General features: G+C 36.8%; 1 long non-coding RNA gene across 1 annotated transcript in view; it reads right to left on the reverse strand.

Annotated features, from left to right (window-relative positions):
- Nucleotides 1-8,151, reverse strand: part of LOC107685337 (uncharacterized) — a 19,789-nt gene extending 11,638 nt beyond the window's left edge. The window contains exon 1 of the long non-coding RNA XR_001633942.1: nucleotides 8,140-8,151. This is a non-coding gene — a long non-coding RNA (uncharacterized LOC107685337). The remainder of the gene's footprint in view (nucleotides 1-8,139) is intronic.
- Between the last annotated feature and the right edge of the window lie 594 nt (nucleotides 8,152-8,745).

Genomic DNA, 8,745 nt, shown 5'->3' on the forward strand with positions numbered 1-8,745 from the left:
GTTTTTTGGGGGGGGGGGGGACACAATGAAATGTTTATTTCATTACATTTGCTGAATGCTTACTTAAAATGAATCTTTTAAAACACTAAAAATGTAATAACACTATTAAAATTCATCTTTACATTTTTTAATTCATTACTGTGTTACAGTAATGTTGTAGTCCTTTGAGGTTACATTTTTAATTTGGTTCCAGTATTGTTGTATATGTATTGTATATAGGTTGTATATGTATGTATATGTATATATATATTTTTTTTTTCTTTTGTCAGATGAAATATTATATTTACCAAGACTGTTTCTTTTCCTAGCACATCACAGTAACAGCTGTCATCATTACTATGGGCTGCGCCACTGAAATCAACATTTACAGTATTCTTTGAGAGAACAAGAGGGCACAGCTTTCTGCTTGACCCCTGTTTGTGATTAATGACCTTCTTTAATGAACTGCCTCTGTTGTGATGCGTCCATTTCCCCTCATTTAATTACATTAAATTACATCCCTCAGTGCAAATATTCATGCAGCGCCTGTTATTAAGTCCAAAATCTACATTATTGGCATACAGCTCTCCTCTCATTGGCCTCCTACCTACAGGCACAGCACAAGCCAATCTGATTTAATATGGCCTTCTTTAGCTCTTCTATTTTTTCACCTCTATTACCCAGAGGTGTGATCTTAGTGTGTGAAGGAAAACAGAAACATATATTTTCATACAGTTATATAATCAACTATTGTGAGAGTCATGCTGAAGCCCTCTAGTGTTGTTTGCTCTGTCATCAGAACATTATCTGGTTGATGAGAAAGGCAAATAACAGTGTTTAACATGCAGATATTTTTAAATAAAGTGTCATAGTGGTGTGATCGTGTGGGCACTCCGTTAACACAGGGTTCTGTTGTTGTTTTTTTCCAGGAGGAAACTGCCTCGCATGGCATGATTCCCAGCGGAGAGCATTTCCCCTCATCGACGAATATCAGATTCCTCATTTATATGACAATTACTGAACAAATACAGCGGCGTGAAAAATAATTCCGGTGAAGATTTCAGCGACTCCTGTTTGCTCACTCATATCTGTTTTACTCCAAATAAACTAATTATAGATTGCGACCTTTTAGAGTATTCTTTGCAGTTGAAGGGCTAACGACTGATAATGCTTTTTAATTAATCACGCATGCTAATTATGCTTCCCATGACATTTGCCACTACATCCACTGCAGCTGAGAGAGACATATGGAGCATATGTTTTCAGAGGGCATGCTACTGTGCATATTGTTGCATTATGAAATTCAGAAATATACACCATGCAGAGATTGGTTTAAAGGGTATACTGGTATTTTGATTCATTCTTCTGATGCCTGTATTGGTTGTTGTATGGTTGATAAACATTTTGAAATATTAATCTTCAGTTTTGACCTGGCCATCTTGTTTATAGTAGCTGGAACAACTTTGTATTTAATAATAAGATATGAAAGTCCATGCGTTGAACATAGTCACAATTAATGCAATATAACATGGCAATATTACAATATTATAATGCAATATAACAATACTAAGGACACAATTTTACACTAAACCATTTAAATAAATAAATACTGCCCAAATATAGTACCCGAGATGTAAAAAATAAGGATGCAATATATTGGTACTATATAAATTTTTGGAGATTTTTTAATGGTTCAAATTCATTCATTCATTCATTCATCCAATTTTTATTTAAATATTTAATATTTGTGCATGCACATTTCCTATCTTTTGCATTTAGATGACATTTGCCAAACGTTCACTTAAAGTCAATCTTTTAAAACTTTGTCAATTTTTTTTAAATCATTTTAATTGTTATTAATAATTTAATAATACTATTAAAATGATCTTTTATCTAAAATTATCTAAATTATCTAACACTATTAAAAAATCTCAAAATGTCATTTTTTTCACCCTGTACATTTCATACTGTTTTAATGCCTCATTTGTAAAACCATTTGTAGTATTTAAAACACCTGATTTTGTTTTGTCAGTATTTTATTTTTAATTTATTAAGACAAAATATAGATCATTGGCTCATCTGTGAAAATGTTAATATCGGTGCTTCTCTAATAAACAATAACAATTGTATTCTATTGGTGATTTGCAGCATACAAAGCAGCTAGGTGAGCAGGTGTTTTGTGTCATCGATGTTATTATATTGTGCATTTTAGCATAGCTGAAAGACTGTATTAACCATTATTCAGGAATGCAAGTTCAAATGTACTCCTCGCCGAAACTATGGCTGTCATGGTGTGTGGAGGCAGGCAGGATGACGACAAGGATTCCAATAATGATATTTAATGTAGACACAACACAGCAGATTCAGGTAGCACACACACACACGCGCGCGCGCGCGCGCACGCACGCACGCACGCACGCACGCACGCACGCACGCACACACACACACACACACACACACAACTGATATAGGGCAGATAACGAGGGGCAGACAGGTGAGCACTATGAGGGGATTAACTAATAATGAGAACAGGAACAACCAAATAAGGACACAGAGGGAGAAACCACAATCAACAGTCCACAGGGGTGTGACAATGGCACTGTTTGTGACACTTTTAGCTTCCAGATCTTTGCTTTAACTGAAAACCCAAAACAGCTTAGTCAGAAATATATCAAGTAAACAGGAAAAAAAAAAGTGTGCAGGGAGGGAACCCGAAACTCTGAGTATCAGACTATAATAAGATTCCTGTTCAAGCATGAAACCTATTAAGTGGTTGGAAGGATTTGCTCTTATTCACAAAACCTAAGATTTAATTTTTATGTTGCACTCCATTTCTTGACTGAACGACACAAAATGTTCCCTTTGACAGATTAGACAGAGTCAGCTTGCTTTAAAGGCAATATCCTGTAACAAAGAACACAGAACGGCTGTATACTGTACACAGTTATACTGTATGCTGCAATACTGTGCAATTCTGAATATGCAGCTGTATTGCATTAAAAGGAAATTGAGCTACATATAAGCTTTCACAGTAATGATCTAATTATGATTATTTGTATGCTGAACATTTCTGAACAATTCTTAAACTTTGTTTTGTATTGAGATCTAACTTGGGTCATTTTTGTCCACGTACCAGTAGAAAAGAAATGACTAAATTATATTTTTATAATATCTCAACTGTTTCTTCTAGACAGCAATGCGATTAAACGCAGGACAATGGAGACTTTCGCTTATGACTCCTGCTTCTTAGATTTTTCTTCACATGTAATCTCCACAAGAATTTTCACAAGTGTTCAGATTTGCTATAAGATCCCAAAGTCTTGCTTAGATTTCATTTTGAACTCAAACATTTTTCATCAAACAATGATCAAATTTTGTGAGCGATGCTATCCACATTCATTTGATAGCTTTTATAGCATTCCTTTTATAGTTATTGCTCTATGTCAAAATTTGATTCTATTTTAGGAGACACATCTGAGACAAAGCTGCTGCTTGAACTATGACCGAAAAGTCTTCAATGTTTCAGGGGCTATGAAAGAGCAATAAAAATGGCCTCTTGTGATAATCTAATTCACACACACACACAGACACACACACACACACGTCTGGTTCACTATCCTGTACAAACTGGCGCTCACTCTAGCCCGCCGGCCGTTCCTCACTCTAGGCATCCGGCCTCCGCTCACTCTAGCCCACCGTGTGTGACGCTGTGTGTTTCGTTGTGAAAGCGAAACTACTTTGTTTGGCCTTCCAAAAGAGGACACAACTAGAAATCAGTGGTTAAGTTGTATTTACAACACAGTTCCAGAACAGTTCAACCCAAATATTCAGATGTGTGCAGCGCATTTTATGGAGGACTGTTGCCTGATCCTGCAGAGCAACGTTAGCCTACAATGAGTCTGTGCACAAAGGCTGTTTCTATAAAGTGGGGCAGTTCCAACTTTGCAAGGACAGTCTGGTGCTTCTGACTCACAGCCTGTAAGTACGTTTTTTATATTTAAAGAATTTGCCACTGACGATTCAAACGCGAGTTTTGAGCAGTGTAGAGTAGCGCTTGTTGTTTGTTGTTTCTCCGATCACAAATGCAGACATGGTTTTGTTTAAGTGGCGCGATGCGCAACGCAACGCGTAAAAAGACAGTATAAGTCATTATAATCAGTAATTATGTCCCCACTGGATGCAACAAATGCCTCGTTTGTAATGGGTTTTATTGGTGTTATCTCATCGCGTCGCAACACGGCATCACAGTATGGTAAAGGGCATAAGATTTCCGTCACATGCTTGAAGCATTCAGCCAATCACAACGCACTGGATAGCTGGCCAATCAGAGCACACCTCGCCTTTTCAGAACGATGAGCTTTGTAAAAATCGATGCGTTTCAGAAAGGCAGGGCATAGAGGAGAAACAATAATGTACATTATGTGAAAAATAATGTGTTTTTTTAACCTTAAACCGCATAAACACATTGCATTACACCAAATACACAACATAATGTTCTTTTTAGCAACGCCATATGACCCCTTTAACAATTGGACATCAGTCTACTGTGACAGATAAAACATGAGACAGACTGAGCCGTTCACAGCTGGATTTTATAGCTCCAGGTTCAGGGGGTTTCATTTTAATAATGGCTGTACTGTACCACTTTTCAAGTATCACGTCTCAAAGCCTAAATGCATTGCAGTTTTTTGCCATTTATCACAAGATTTCAGAAAGATGATCATTACAGGAAAAAAAATTAATCAATGAGCCAGTATCTGCTGCCCAATGCTGATCTATGTTATTTTTTGATAAAGATAAAATGATACACCTCAAAGATCCTGTTTTATATCACCATTAGTTAGGTGGCAGGGGAAAGATCAGATTAAAAACCTATTAGGAACCAACTCTTGGGATTCATTAGAGGAGAATTTGTTTTGCTTACAAGAGCATTTTCTACTTTAATTAGTAATACCTGCTAAAATGAAGTTATCATCCCCTTTTCAAATTAGTTGAGCTAATAAATCATGTACATACAATGTGCCCTTTTATGTTTACACAATGTCATTTTGGTGTTTGTATGTGTGTTGTGCGTGTTGTATGAGCTTATCTGTGTGTTCAGTGTAGGTAGTGATTTTTTTAATGCTGGTTCATATAATCTGCATAATTACAAATTCACTGTAATTTTGTCTGAATGAAATGAATGATCTAGACTGACCTGTATTTGTTATGCCGTGAGTATTTAATCCAAATCTGTCTTTACAGCATTTCACAGAAGCTGGAAGGCTGGATATTTATTGCAGTGATGAATGATCACTAAAAATAAGCAAATGAAAGTGGACAAACCCACAAAATTATAGAAATGAGCAACACAACAATACAGTTTAACCTCAAGTGATATAACAAATGAAAGTGATATATACTTTCACTATATATATATTATATATATATATATATATTCGTTAGCCTGTATCCAGCTTAGGCTTGTTCTCCCTTTATTTTTAATTTGTATATATACTGTTTGAATGACAGCTTGGTAAATCTGTTGGCGATCAAATATTCAATATCGCTACTCATAAGTACTTGGTACATTATCAGTAAAATAAAATCCTCACCTACAGGTTTCTTTTCTCAACACTCATCAGCGCTGAAAGTGAACACTCGATGCTGATTGGCTAATTTATTTTTTAACAACGGAGGCACGAGAGCTCAGCTCTCTCCCGGACTCCCCCTCCTCTTCTCTATCACCTAGCGGTTGTAATTCCATCAGCAGATTCGGCACATTCGCGATAGAAAAGCGGCGCTTTACAACTTCAGTAACATGTTATGGTATTACAGCTGTGAAATTACAAACAAAAAATACACGTTCTGAGATATTAACTGAAATGAATTGTGAATTTTATTAACATTAAATCGTCCTCATTTTCACCTCAAAATTTTTGGGAAGCTGTGCCTCCCCCGACGATCAGGGCTGTTAATGCTGTGGTTATTTTATCAGTTTCCTTCGTACATTCAGTTTAAATCGAGAAAACGAATGCGTTACACCCCTAGTATGAGGTGTCAGTGTCGTTGCCACGACAACATAAACACAGACAACAACTTAAGCAGATATTAATCTATACCACAGTTCATGATATGTGTGCATGCACATGTCTGTGTGCACTAACCACTAACCACGCTGATCTCCGAAAGTTTCTACAAATGGATGTGAAATGTGTGCTCGTTATTTTGTTGATCCACCTGGCTTACATTGTTTTTGGTGCGTGATAAAATTATAAGTATTTCAACACATGACTTGTGCCAACAGGCTACACTGTTTTCACAACATTGCTATGAGCTATGAGCAGGCTTGGGCTAGAGCTGACGGATATTACCAGATCATGTCTGAACAAATCAACCTCTACTGGGAACCCTTTCCCAAGCACTGTGTTGAGTTACATGGCACGGTTAAATCATCTCTCTACTGAACATGTTATTTAGACCAGGACTAGTCATAATGTTTTTTTCTTTTAAGTGCAAGGAAAGTCCCATTTCATAAAAGAGTGGGTGGAAGAGAGATTATCTGATTGCCTTTATGTTTATGTAAGCAGGTGATGTGACATCTATCTCCTAGAAACATGCACAAGAACTAAATATTTTTTTGAAAGAGAGATAAATTTTAGTACACTCAGAATAAGAAGGAAGAATCTGAGCATCTATTTTTTTCTCAGTGTAATCACATAATAAGGGCAGTGTAGAGTAGCACTTGTTGTTTGTCATTTCTCCGATCACAAATGCAGACATGGTTTTATGTTTACGCGGCGCGATGCAACGCATAAAAAGACAGTATAAGTCATTATAATCAGTAATTATGTCCCCACTGGATGCAACAAATTCCTCGTTTGTAATGGGTTTTAATGTTTTTGTCTCATCGCTCCGGCCGGACACGCCATCAACAGTATGATGAGTGGCGTAACATTTCCGTCACACGCTTGAGGTATTCGGCCAATCACAACGCACTGGATAGCTGGCCAATCACAGCACACCTTGCTTTTCAGACCGATGAGCTTTATAAAAATCGATGTGTTTCAGAAAGGCGGGGCATAGAGGAGAAACAACAATGTAGCCTACAGTATGTGGAAAATAATGTGCTTTTTAAACTTTAAACCGCATAAACACATTTCATTACACCAAATACACAAAATAATGTTCTTTTTAGCAGCATCATATGACCCCTTTAAATCGTCCTCCTCCCATTTTCACCTCAAAATGTTGGGGTAGCTGTGCCTCCCCTGCCTCCCCCGACGAGCTGCCACTGATAATGATAGTTCTAAAAATCATTCTTAATCTAAAATAACAGCAGAGTCCACACCACAACTGTAACAATAATGACAAAAAGGAACAATATCTTTGGAATCACTTTTTTCTACTTCTCCAGAAGAATGAAAGCTTCTCATTCGTGAAAAGTTTCTCTAAGGCAAGTCACTCAGCATTCATCTTTGAAACGTGATTTTTATGAATAAAACGACTATTTTATTCACGCAAGTACAGCTCCTGTTGTCATTCAGTTTAGTTTGGTTTTCTGTGTTCATTTCCTGTCTGTGTGTCTGAATTGTTACCATGGTGTTTGATTTGATTGCTTTATCGTGTTCAGCTATGTTCGCCTAATTATCCTGTTTATTATATTAATTCCTCTGTTTGTATCCTCATTTGTTCGGTATCGTCAGTTACGTTTTTTTCTTCTTTGCTAGCCTGCCTTTTTGAGTTTGTTCAGTTTATCTATACTATTAAAAGTTATTGTGAATCGTTATCTTCATCGTCATGCCTTGGATTACCTCGTTGTGTGACACCTGTGTCTTTGAATGGCGAAACATCAAATTCTCCAAAGCTGTTCACCAAGTTAACAATTAAAATTCATTTGTGAAATCACCAATAAAATCTGACAACAACTGTCTCATTTGTTTCTTATGCTCAAATAGTATTAAAAAGCTTATTTTCAGACTAGACCAGCCAATGCGCATGTGCAGTCCTGAGTAGCATAGCAACCGGAGATTCAAATGGCAGCTCCAGTGATGTGATTGTCTCTTTTTTTTAGAAAGCGTTATTTATTTATTTTTTACCTTTTTTTTTCAGAGTGAAAATGCTACAGGTGAAGGGGGTAAAATATTATTAACTATAGGAAAAGTAAGTCTAACTTTGAACTCACTTGCATTTGAGGCTTTTGCACACAGATTGTCATATTATGCTGATTGCCTAGCAGAGTGTGTTATAAAATATGGCTGACAATTAGCACTTTGATGTGTGATATAATATTTTATGGCTACATGTGGCAACTAGAAGAGGTCCATAGAGGTAAGGTGTTTCCCCTTAAAATTAAAACAATAAAACAATCATGAAACATTAATATCAACCTAGTGCTTTCCTTATCACATACACAGAGTCCTTCAGATGACTGATGGTGAACTGATGAATCACTCTTGTTAAGAACTTGTTCAGCTACATTGACAAGATATGATCCAAGCAGCACTGCTGTTTCAACGTGGCCACTGATTAATAAATCTATTAGGCTAAATGACAGTAGTCACATGTGCCAGTAACATTAGTCATATGATGCCTAACCCTTTATGTTCAACTCAGCTTGCTTTAGACAAGCATTGCAGATGGGGGAGGGCTTGTCTGTTTTCTCCAGAAATGCAGGTTGGAGTTTGATGGTTTTATTGGCATTGTTTGAGGATATGATCCCCAAAAATATCCTCCTGCAGATTTTCATGTCCTTTTTATATTATTATTCCCCTCCCCCCCACCCCC

The sequence above is a fragment of the Sinocyclocheilus anshuiensis genome, unplaced genomic scaffold (genome assembly GCF_001515605.1).
Source record: "Sinocyclocheilus anshuiensis isolate Anshui unplaced genomic scaffold, SAMN03320099.WGS_v1.1 scaffold385, whole genome shotgun sequence".
Lineage (NCBI taxonomy): Eukaryota > Metazoa > Chordata > Actinopteri > Cypriniformes > Cyprinidae > Sinocyclocheilus > Sinocyclocheilus anshuiensis.